Source organism: Micropterus salmoides, unplaced genomic scaffold (genome assembly GCF_014851395.1).
Source record: "Micropterus salmoides isolate LMB-PRFRI ecotype aquatic unplaced genomic scaffold, ASM1485139v1 Ms_hic_scaffold_2, whole genome shotgun sequence".
NCBI lineage: Eukaryota > Metazoa > Chordata > Actinopteri > Centrarchiformes > Centrarchidae > Micropterus > Micropterus salmoides.
In genome coordinates, this window is record NW_024041150.1 from 16,587,804 (window position 1) to 16,600,421 (window position 12,618).

At 43.5% G+C, this 12,618-nt stretch overlaps 1 long non-coding RNA gene across 1 annotated transcript; it reads right to left on the reverse strand.

Moving 5' to 3' along the window:
• Positions 1–9,464: 9,464 nt before the first annotated feature.
• On the reverse strand, positions 9,465–11,150 carry LOC119912594. The gene is made up of 3 exons (XR_005446190.1): positions 11,106–11,150; positions 10,864–10,907; positions 9,465–9,708 (listed from the first exon to the last, which is right to left on the reverse strand). It is a non-coding gene; the product is annotated as an uncharacterized LOC119912594 (long non-coding RNA).
• Between the last annotated feature and the right edge of the window lie 1,468 nt (positions 11,151–12,618).

Genomic DNA, 12,618 nt, shown 5'->3' on the forward strand with positions numbered 1-12,618 from the left:
AGAAGGGAGCTGAGCCAGTGGTCGATCTGTAAGCAAGTGTCAAGGCCTTGAACTTGATGCGAGCAGAGAGTGGCAGCCAGTGCAGAGAGATGAACAGAGGAGTGACGTGGGCCCTTTTGGGCTCGTTGAAGACAAGACGAGCTGCAGCACTCCAGATCATTTGTAGATGTTTAGTTGCACAAGATGGAAGTACAGCCAGAAGAGCATTGCAGAGAGCATTGACCTCTGAACTTTGAACCCAGTCCATCTTGGTTTGTAATTTAGCAACAGAAGGTGCTAAACACAGACCAGCATTTATATATAAAGCTCTGGGCCTCTGCTGTCATGTAGATATGGTCACCAAAGTTTACCCACTGTATAGGCACTGTCAAATATGGAAATTAGCTATCTCACCTATTTAACGATTAATTTTTTGAAATCTGATAACACCAGTGTGTTCCCCAAAAAACACAGGGTGTATCCAAAATTTTACACTTTTAACTTATAATTGTGAGAAATATACCAATATACTTTAAAACTACAACTCCCATAAGAGACGCGCCACACAAAGCGAGTGCTTATGTGTAGTTATTCCGGGGTGGGGGTGGGGGGACATGTTCGTGTAACTATGTAACTATGGCCGTGAATGGGCTTCATTCCATTGCAGATTGCCGCCGGCCGACGAGCACACAATACATGAGACAAATACATTAAACTGTACTGTACTGTAAACTTTATTATTATTGTTATCTTTATTGTTTAAATCCTTAAATACAACGTTAGACAAAAACATCAATATTACGAATACTGTCAAGTGCATTCACTTTAGTGAAGTTCAACCCTGCAGTTTCCCCCACTTGATAGGGTATGCTTGCCTCTGAAGGTTTGGACTGGATTTTACTCAATGACCAGGAATCAATTCTTTCTTTTCCTTCTTTTATTTGAAAGTTGTCGTAGCCATAAGCAGGTAAAAAACCTTAAATACAAACACAAGTAAATCAATGAAACACATAATAAACTCAGGTAACCATAATAAACATCACCATCCAACATCAAAATACTTATTTTAAATCACTGCTCACATAATTTAACTTTAAATCCTAACAACTTTAACCCTCTACAAACACAATCCTACACTTACAGTTTTTCCCTTTTAAACTTTACAATACATTACTTTTAACCATGCTTCAAATCTCCATGATGTTAAATGTACAACACTTTAGTTTACAATTCAAACACATGGTTTTATACAAACATTTTTTCCCTAAATATAATTACATGATTCACTTTAATATTAAAATCCACCACATTTCACAAACAAACAAACGCTCACCGACTCCTTCCTCGTTCAGACAAGCTTTAGTCCTGCAGTCTCATTTTTTCCCAGTTCCTCAACACATCTTCCCAGCCTGCTTTCTATCCTGTGAATGACTCCAAATCTCCTAATTACCAGATCCTTCCCACCTGGTGACTAACTAGCTGACTGCAGCTAGGCACCACAACCAGGGAAAAAAGGGCGTGGTCTGCAGCTCAGCTTGACACCTCCCACTCGATCTTCCCACGGAAACCGCTGGAGAGATCGCACACAGTGAACTAGTAGTTAGAGATTTTCTCCTGGACTCCCATCCTGCTCCTCCACTGGTAGTAGGACCACCAACCGTCGAACGTCCCGGTGAAGAATTGTGGACTGAAGGTCCCCCCGAATACTGGAGACGCGATGCTTGGATGCAGGGAATTTGGATGCTGATGTTTCAGGCCTCACCTCCGGGATACAGGAGCTCACCACAACTCTAATATTCACATCCCGCACAATGTTTCTGGAGTCAGGGTTGACACTGATGACTCTTCCAAGCTTAAAGTGGCCCCTCAATGCATTCTGATCACAGATCCACACAATATCTCCTGTTGCGACATTCCTCTGTGCAGTGTGCCACTTGCTCCTCACAAAAAGATTGGGACCAGCAAGTTGGCTCCAGGATCTCCAGAATTTGTTGACCTGATGCTGCATTTCCTGGAGCCTCTTATAGGGATAACTTGTGAAGTCAAATGTTTTCCAATCACCATTTGCAGATGCTCGTCCCAGCAGGAGTGTATTGGGTGTGATGTACTGCACTGTATCTTCAAGGCTCTGCACCCTGGCATCAATGGGCCGCTCATTTGCCAGATTGGCGGCAAGCTGAAGCGTCGTCTGAAACTCGCTGAAACAGAGCCCTGACTCTTTTCCCAGACTTTGAAACGCCTTCTTCACCATCCGAACAGATGCTTCAGCAGAGCCATTCCGGTGAGGTGAGTCAGCTGGCAGGATTGTCCAGTGCCAGTCAGTTCCATTTTGAGCTGAAGTATCCTCTACAGCAGACTTATCCAGGCTGTCCAGGAACTGATACAACTCCTTCAGAACAGACTTGGCACCAACAAAATTAGTCCCAGGATCAGACCATATTTTCTTAGGGTGCCCTCTAATTGCCGTGAACCTCTGATAAGCCATCAGGAAGCTTTCCGTTGACATTGTGTTGGCAAGCTCCGTGTGGATTGCTCTGCTGGCCATACAGCAGAATACGACTCCCCAGACTTTCATTTTGCTCTTTTCCTCACATCATCTTTGACCTGATAGGGTCCAAACAGGTCAACTGCTGTAAACTCAAATGGAGATGCTGGCCTGGTTCTCTCTTGAGGCAGATCTCCCATCACCTGCTGACATCTTTTCACTCTGGCTTTCTTGCAGACCATACATTTCTCAATAACTTTTCGAGCAATTCTTTGTCCCTTGATGACCCATGCTCTTTTCCTCACCTTCAACAGAGTTGCAGCCACACCCTCGTGACCCTTGCTGTGAGCTTCCTGAACCAGCAATGTTGAGACCCAGGCGCTGTAAGGTAAGAGAGGGACACCAACTCGGTCTTCATTAAAGGCTTGGATTCGTCCACCACAAACTAGTAACCCGGTTTCTTCCTCTTTGAAGACTACCAGCCGATCTATTGTGGTTGCTGGAAAGGTCACCCCCTCTTGTGTGGCAAGGAAAAGATCTCTTAAAGCATCTTGGCGCTCCGTTGTGGTGATGACCCTAGCTGAGGAAACCGCCTCCCACTTTGGATCTCCCAGGATCTTATTTTTAGCTGCAAAACATTTTGCCGCCCTCCAGACCCAGGCGATCGTCTTAACCAGGCGAGTCAGATTGCTAAACCGTCCTTCATCCACCAGATTTCGGACAGCAGCACCAGCAGGTGGTCTTCGATGCTCCAGATCTGGTGGCTCCCTCTTCACCTGAACTCTTGTGAGAGCCGCAGCAAATACTTTCTTCTGCATCCTTTCAACACTCTCTCTGGCAGCTGCTGATACATCCTTTGCAGACTTAATCGGCCAATTCTCAGCTGGTAGGCTCAGGAACTTTGGTCCTTTCTGCCATGGTGAATTTTCAGCCAACTCTTTTGGGCCAGCCCCACGAGTAATGATGTCAGCAATATTCAGAGATCCAGGAATCCACCACCAATCCTGAAGTTGTGTGCTGGTCTGATTTCTCCAATCCTGTTGCCAAAAAATGTCTGGAAGCCATAGCTCTCACGTTGAATTGAACAAAGTACTGTTTGGCTATCAACAAGGTGGTACCACTGCTTGACTTGAATTCGACCATGTCGTTCAAAGTACCTCTTTAATCGGGCGGCGAATACTGCCCCACATAGCTCTGCCTTGACTGCTTCCCCCTTGTGGTCTAGGGGAGCTAGCTTAGCTTTAGACTCCACCAGCCTCACAATCGGACCTTGGTCACAGTCCCACCGCAGGTATAGGACGGCACCGTAAGCATGATCACTGCCATCAGAAAGAGTAATTGCATCAGGCTTAGCTGGCCCGCTCACTGGTGTCAGGGCTCTAGGGAACTTGACTTTGCTCAGCTCAGCATATTCTTCAAAGAGGCTGATGGCATCTTCTCTGAGCTTCTCTGATAGAGCAAGGTCCCAAGTGTCTCTGACGGTGCTACATTTGGGTTTGGCCTCTTGAAATGCTCTCCGAACCAAAATGGCTCCTTTCTGCTTTACAGGTGTCGTCAGACCAACCGGGTCATACAGCCCAGAAACTTGGCTAAGCAACTCTCGTCGGGTCAGTGGGTCTGGCGTCTGAGCTCTCACCTCTTCCAGTTTAAGGTCTTGGCCAAGTCTCATCTTTCTCCTCCTCTTTGAGAAGTTTATCCCAGCCATAACATGAAGCCTGTCATCCTCCAGGGTGTAGCCGAGGCCAAGAGCTTTGTTGTCGTCCTCCTTGAGCTGATTTGGGAGGATTACAGTCTTTGGAGTAGCCTCCTGCTCCTGTTTTCCAACAGACTCCCTCCTACTTTCACCAGAAAAGACCCATGGCTTTAACTTGAAACCTCCCGCCTCCGAATTTGCTCCACATTTTCTGTGATGACTTTGAGCTGGTCCAAGTTGTTATGAGAGGTCAGGATATCGTCGACATAGCTGTCCTCCTCTAACACTCGACGCTCTTCCTCAAGATGGCTAAACTGGGGGAGATTTGCTGTCTCTCTCATGGCGAGTTGAGCGATGCAACCTGCAGGCTTGTCACCAATGTTAACCCTTGTGACTGCATACTCGCCCAGCTCCTCCTCCTCGGAATCACGCCACAGAAACCTATGCAAATGTACCTCCTGATCATCAAGCCACACTGAATTGTACATTTTCCTTATGTCTCCCAAAGCCGCAAAACGTCCCCTCCGGAACCTGAGAAGCACAGCACGAATAGAATTGAGGACGTCAGGGCCCTTTAACAGGAGATCATTCAGACTCACCCCTCTGCACTTCTGACTACTGTTCCAAACCAGTCTCACCGGAGTTGTGACTGAGTGTGGGTTGGGTGCGATGAGGTGGCTAATGTACCAGACTGGGCCAGTCCATGTCTGAAGGACGTCTTTAGACAACTTCATTGCAGCTCGGCGCTCGACCATCTCGTGAACTTGAGCAGCATAGGCAGCTTTCCACTCCGACTCCCTGGTCAGCTGTCTCTCAGTCCTGAAGAAAGTTGCCTCAACTGCACTCCTGTTGCTTGGTAATGTGGCTGGATCTTCTATCCAGGGGTACTTGGCGTGCCAGTGAGGCCTCTCACTGTGCTCATCAGCAACTACATATGTGAGCCCATTCTTTACCACCTCCAACTCCCTTTCTTCAGCGAGGGTCATTTCTTTGCCGCCTGGGTGGCAGTTTCCACAGCGACAACCTCCACATTTTGGAATGCAGCCAGCACCGATACTTTCCCATTTCCACCACTCGAGGAAGCTGGATGTTGTAGTTAAACAACTGAATCCCTGAGGTTGCTGGCTTTGTTGACGATGAATGGGGACCACGCAGGTGTGTTCTTCATACTTCACAGCAGCAGTTCTCATAGACCTTGCGAAATGCGTTCTCGATGTGTGAGCTGATACAGTTACCGCCTCAAACAACTCAGGATGGGTGCCAGCAACTGTCTTTCCCATCGGTCCGTCCCACAGCACAAGGTCCCCTACCGTGCGGATTTTCTGCGGGGCCAGCTGGCCTTCCTTGTGACTCACAAGGAGATGGATCTCCCTCGGTCTTGCCAGGTCGCTGAGTGGAATGTCTGGGAAGAACTCTTGTAGTTTTTTAGCTGACACATGTCTTTGAATGTCTGCAATGCTGTCTAGGCCATAGCAAACCAGCTGATGAGATCTAAGAGTGCCTCTTAAAGTGCTGACCCGAATTTTCAGGAGGTACCGCTTTGTCTTAACAAAGACTTTCATGCCTCCTACACCATGGACTACAAGCGTGATGTCTTCACTTCTAAGATTGAGCCGACCTGCTGCCTCATGGGTGATATAATTAGTATCAGAAGCTAGGTCTATAAGAGTCCCAATTTTCTGCCCAGCATTTGCGGTTACCTCCAACAGCATCATGATGACTGGCCACTCCGCTAGCCCGCTCTCTACCAGAAGACTTGAATGACTCTTTGCAATATGTGAAGTGCTCACTGCTGTATTACAGAATGCGTCCCGGCATTGTTGAGCTAATTCAGGTGAAAGTTTTCCGAAGAATTTTTCCTGAGCCTCGGTGTAATTCCTCCAGCTCTCACCTCCCACTGTGCTGTGTTTTCTCCTCCTCTGAGCCATACTGTCTCTGGGTGCCTCAGCACTGGGACACAGATAGTAGTGATGGTCTGTGACTCCCTGCTTCCCACAATCGGGATTTCTGCACAAAAACAAAGTTTTGCAGTGATTACCCTCGTCATGGACCTCCAGACATTTCCAGCAGGCTCCCAGCTTCCGCACTGCGTCCTTCTTCTCTGTGAGCTTGAGCACACGGAACCTTTTGCAGAAGTACAGCTTCTTCTTATGCTTGATGTCCCCACAGACAACACATCCAGAGAGATTGCTACTTAACTGGTTTGAGGCTCTGGTTCTAGCTTGCCTTTGCTCCGGTCGGTTTTCTTTCCTCAGCGGCTCTTCATCCCTCAATTGATCCAGCTGTTCGTAGATGCTCTCTTGACTCTTGAGAAAGGCCAGAAGATAGTCAAAGCGCTTTTCTGGGTCAGTACTGCTTCTCTCAGCTGCATAGAGAAGCCACTCTTTCTTTAGTGCATCCGGCAGCTTGCTCTCAATTGACTTTGTCACCAGAGGGTTCCTTAAAGCGCCAGTGTCACCAAGATCACTCAGATCTTCAAGGGCTTTCTCCACAGCTTGGATGAGCTCAACAATTTTCCTGGGCTGGTGCCCTCTGGCAGCTGGAAGTCTCTGGAGCTCCTCAACTATCTCAACAGCGATCGCAGTTTGGCTTCCGAACCGATTCTCTAGCACACGAAAGATGTCTCCTGCGGTGTTATAATTCATCAATCGAAGATCTCTCATTACTTTCTCATCCAAACTGTCAAGAAGCTGGAACTTTTTGACTTCCTTTGAACCAGTGGGTTCTCCTTGCCTCTGGAGGGCCTCCCAGTCCCTTTTCCAGCGATGAAAGTCTCGCCTGATGCCAGTAAACTTAGGGAGGGAAGTAGGCTTCAGTCTAACTGCTGCTGTTGGATAGTTGATAGTAGCTGCACTCACAACTCTTTCGGCGTCTTCTTTAGCTTTTGCTTGAATGAACTCTGCTTTTCTTGACATTAACTTAGGGATGATCTGCTCAAGATTTCTGACCCGCAGCTGAAAATCTTTCCGTTCAGCAGGGGGAACCCAACACTTCCACTGTGTATGCAGCTCTTTTGCCCTCTTAACCAGTTTTTCCATGTAATCAAACATGAAGTCAAAACTCTCTTTACTCCCATCGGGTCCAAAGGACACCACACACTCTACTTTCTCCTCTGCAACCTTTACTGCCATCGACAGTTCCTCTTCTCCAAAGTTTGCCCAGAGTGTCTTTTGGATTAGCTCCTTGAGCTCGTTCAGTCTCGTCTCACACTCACTTGTAGTTTTCTCGATGTCGGCCTTTTGCTGCTCATTCAACCTGGGAACCTCTTCGGAATCAGTATCCAGCTTTGCCTCTACAAGGTATTGGGCCTCTACATCATCGTTGGCTTCCATGACCTTGTTGGCCTCAATTACGAGCTTTTTGAAACTGTCCCTGAGCTCCTCTTCAGGTGTGATGCCATGCATCCGGACTACGTTGTTAGCCAGTCGTGAGAATTGCCGCTTTGCAGATGTCCTGTTAGCTTTAAGCTGCTCCAGTGTCTTTGAGTCAGCCATCTTCTTTTCCGCAGGATTGGGTGAGATGATTTCCCGTTTTATCAGGCCAGGCTGGTTGCTGTTCAGGATTCTCTGCTCCAGTCTTCACAGCGGTTTTTTACTGTCAAGTGCATTCACTTTAGTGAAGTTCAACCCTGCAGTTTCCCCCACTTGATAGGGTATGCTTGCCTCTGAAGGTTTGGACTGGATTTTACTCAATGACCAGGAATCAATTCTTTCTTTTCCTTCTTTTATTTGAAAGTTGTCGTAGCCATAAGCAGGTAAAAAACCTTAAATACAAACACAAGTAAATCAATGAAACACATAATAAACTCAGGTAACCATAATAAACATCACCATCCAACATCAAAATACTTATTTTAAATCACTGCTCACATAATTTAACTTTAAATCCTAAGACCTTTAACCCTCTACAAACACAATCCTACACTTACAGTTTTTCCCTTTTAAACTTTACAATACATTACTTTTAACCATGCTTCAAATCTCCATGATGTTAAATGTACAACACTTTAGTTTACAATTCAAACACATGGTTTTATACAAACATTTTTTCCCTAAATATAATTACATGATTCACTTTAATATTAAAATCCACCACATTTCACAAACAAACAAACGCTCACCGACTCCTTCCTCGTTCAGACAAGCTTTAGTCCTGCAGTCTCATTTTTTCCCAGTTCCTCAACACATCTTCCCAGCCTGCTTTCTATCCTGTGAATGACTCCAAATCTCCTAATTACCAGATCCTTCCCACCTGGTGACTAACTAGCTGACTGCAGCTAGGCACCACAACCAGGGAAAAAAGGGCGTGGTCTGCAGCTCAGCTTGACAAATACTGTGTATTTTTTTTATCTTTTTTATTCAAGAAATGTTTTACAATAGTGCAAAAACACATTTCTTAGAAATCTAGAACATTTCCAAAAAAGCATATATTAAATAAATTAAGTCAATTTTGCACAAATATATATTTTTATCTTCTTATCCGCCGAGCGGCACATACTACGTCACTTCCGGAGTCTTCGGTCGGTAATCGGTATTACCAAAGTCCTTTCTCTGGTATTGCGGCTGGTACAAAGCTGAGCAACTTGTTGTTGCTGGTGACAACCAATGACAACCGATTCTGTGAATGAATGCCCACATTGCATTGTGGAGTCTTTGCGTCTAGCTTGGATCATATGTTCTGTATTACAGCATACTGTATTATTTCACCGTAAATAAGACCGAAATATTAAAATAAATAAATACCATAACATCTAAATGAATATTGACAGTTTTAAAAATATAAACAAGAAACCCAGATTGGCCCATATAGACTGAAATAACAAAAGTAAAAAAATATAGTCTTCTGCTTTTACCCATCCGGGGTAGACTTGAACACACACATTTAGTGCATCAAGGTCAATCGAAGGCCACAGTGCAGCAGCCAGGGTTTCATGTGCCTTGCCTTTAGAAAACTTCCTGAATTAGAAAGCATGCTTTCACATTTTTAGAGGTTTCTGGACCCTCTTGACCTCTGGTCCTGGTAAGCCTGTTCATTTACCCACCCCTGCCTACCTCAGCTACCCTTTATACAGAAAATGTATGGTTTAGCTGGTGGAATCAATGGTTCCTTAATGGTGTCAATTAATATGAATGAAAACATGTCCCACCTTCCTACATACTTTGTGCATCACATTACAATATATCATTTGATGCATTGAAGACTTCAGATGATTGGCTAAACCACAAGGTGAATGGAAAGACAAACAGAAATAAAGGTATACATTGATTTATTTGAAAACAGCTTTTAACAAAAATCAATAATTAAAAAATAAATTAAAAAACAGCATGACAGCATGTTAGGGTGGAAACCATTGAAAGTGTGTAACGCGGCTCCTCCTCATCTAAAGTAGTCACATCCGCAAGCAGGATGGCTGGGCCCGTAACGGCAAACTTGACATCTCATAGCAGGTATTTAACTCATTGAATTACAGACCAATGTGTGACATTACACATGGTTGGCACCTGGTGAGAACTGGCAGGCCGGCTCCCATGTCTCCTCCCAGATTTTTCCACTGTAAGTATCAGTAAAAAAATAACATTAGAACAGTGAAAAACAGGAGCCATTTTAACAATAGTTTCACAGCATAAATATTTTCAAAAAATATTGTACGGTCTTGTATTTCATTGTTTTTATAAAACCTATACATATATAGTGCTTGATGAAATGTAACAGATAAACATCAGCCACTCTCATAGATAAAGTCATAGAAAGTCAATAGCTGACATCAGTCAACAAGGATGAGCTTGGCCGATACTGATGTTCTGCCAATATATTGGTGAAGGTCTACTTCCTACATAGACATTACACCGGGGGAATTATGCATAGTACTGAAAAGAGCAAGTGGCTAAATCCTGTAGACAATATTTGACACTGCATTTAATCCACCCTATACCAATTGGTATATTGGTATATACCCTATGGGTCTACAATTACAATATTGTGCAACATTTGAAGCAATTTGTGTTGATTTAATCTTGATTAAAGCTCATGAAAAAAAAAATTTAAAAGTTAAAAAATCAATCAACTCACTACATTATAATAAAGAGGAATACAGAAATGTCGACCTTTCAAAAATAAATTAACAAATCTGACTTATCAAAAATTGTTAATGCATACACTCTATACTTGGTGTGGCTGCTTTTGCACAAATTCCTGCATCGGTGTGGTGTGGTGTGGAGGCCATCAGTGTATGGCATTGCTGAGGTGTTATAAAAGCCCATGTTGCTTTGATAGTGACCTTGAAGTTGTCTCTAATGTTGGGTTTGGTTTCTATCATTGTCCTCTCTATGGGGTTCAGGTGAGACGAGTTAAGCACAGCAATACCATGCTAAGCAACGCAGTTACTAGCAGTTTTCGCACTGTGGCAGGGGCAGAGTGCTGCTGGAAAAGGATATCAGCATGTGCGTAACGCTTGTCAGCAGATGGAACCATGCTCTAAAATCTCCAGGTAGAAGGCTGCATTGACGCTGGACCTAAAACCTAGTGGACATGACAATTCTCTCAACGCTGCTTTTTGGTTGCAAAACTTTGAGACCCAACTGTACATTTAAAGTTGTGTGTGCTACAATATAAATTTCAACCTTTATCCACTACCTATGAGATGGTAAAAAGTGGAAAAACAGTACATGTATGAAGGCAATATAAACCAATATAAAGCAGTACTTACCATGCAGAGCAAGGTAACCATTTCACCCTTACTTCCTCTTGCCCCTACAGAAAGACAAAAACATATAATCAGGTTTTGAATTTCATAATTTTTGGGGCAAGGCCACTTGGCCTTCAGTTGAACTTAAATGGACTCAAATTACCAATGCTTAAATGGTCAGTATTTTGTGATATGTGAAATGCCAGATGAGCCACAGACAATGGAGAGATGATCAGACAGCCTAATGAAAATATATTTCTTACCTCATTTATCCTTCGTCCTGTTATGGAGTCATATTTGAAAACTTTCTGCCTACTACATTTCCGGCAACCTTAAAATGACAATAATAATAATAATATTAATTAACCATAAATGTAAAAAAAACCTGGAAATTAAACTTAAAGTTAAACTTAAAGTTTCATAAAACCTGGGGAACAACTTTAAGCATTGTCCTTGAACTTTGAAAACGTCAGAAAATACAGCTAAATAACTGAAGAATACATATATAAAGGGCCATTCACACCAAAAACGATAACTATATAAAAAAATATTGTTCTCGTTAATATGATAAACTATAACGAGATTGAGAACAATATTGTAGGGGATCGCTTTTAAAGCGATTTTGAGAACAATAAAAAGAAGAGCTAACAACCAATAGGAACCCATCACATCTTAGCCATCACATTTATTAACACAAGGTGAGACTTTGCTTATAGCTGGTCAGTCTGTCTGGACGCTTTTATCGTTATAGTTCCTGGAATGAACTGCTCTTTAGCCATTAGATTCAGTGATTTCATAGCCGAAATTTTGCCTAATTATCCTACTGCCTGGCCTAAAGGTTATTGAAGCAGATTGTGAACAGTGATAGAGGGGGATAAGCTACCTGGGCTGCCCACTGATGTGTGCGTGAGTGTGTGTGTATTCATCTCTCCTCAAGTGTGTATTGCTCATTGCTTTACTCCTAGAGTGTGCATGTTCAGTACTGAAAGGTATGCATGCGAGGACAAACTCCTTTGTGTATCAGACTGGCCACTGAAAATTACTCACATTAACTACGGTAATTGACTGCACTTAAATTCACCTAAAGATTTCTGTATTTCATGAATAATGATTACAAAAAGGAGAAATTCATACATAGTGTGCTAAGACCACAGTTAACTTACACTTTCTTTTTTTGGGGGGGGGGGTTGTTCCTTCACAGGGAGAGAGACAGGGTGTAAATCTAAAATATAAAATGTCTCCTTTTCCTGGGCCTGAGGGTGTGGATCGGGCAGGGCCTGAGGGTGTGGATCGGGCAATGTCGTCGTGGAGTTCCCTACAATATTGCATGAGTATGTTAATTTTCAATATTTCACCATCATAAAAAAAACAGGCATGACTTAAATTACACATATCCTACCTTCTTTGATCAATACAAAATTGTAGGCCTTTCTCATAGTGGCCACAATTTTTAGGTTGTCCTCAGTGGGTAGCAGATGGGTCACCACATCAGACACCCACTTTCCAGAGGCCTTGTCTTTCTTTGCGAAAAATAGAATTGGGACATAGCCCAATGCACTTAGTTTTTTCACCTGTAATAAATAAATGCAGACAGCAAACATTAGTTATTCCCACTGCATTACTTTCCACCCAATTGGAAAACAAATTTGCATTAAATACATTAGTGCTACTGTTTCTAATATCGGGCTACACAACTTACATGACCAACCTTAACAGCTTTTCCCCTTAGAACATTACGTGATGTTTTATTAACAAAGTTCGGGAGGAGTGTTACGT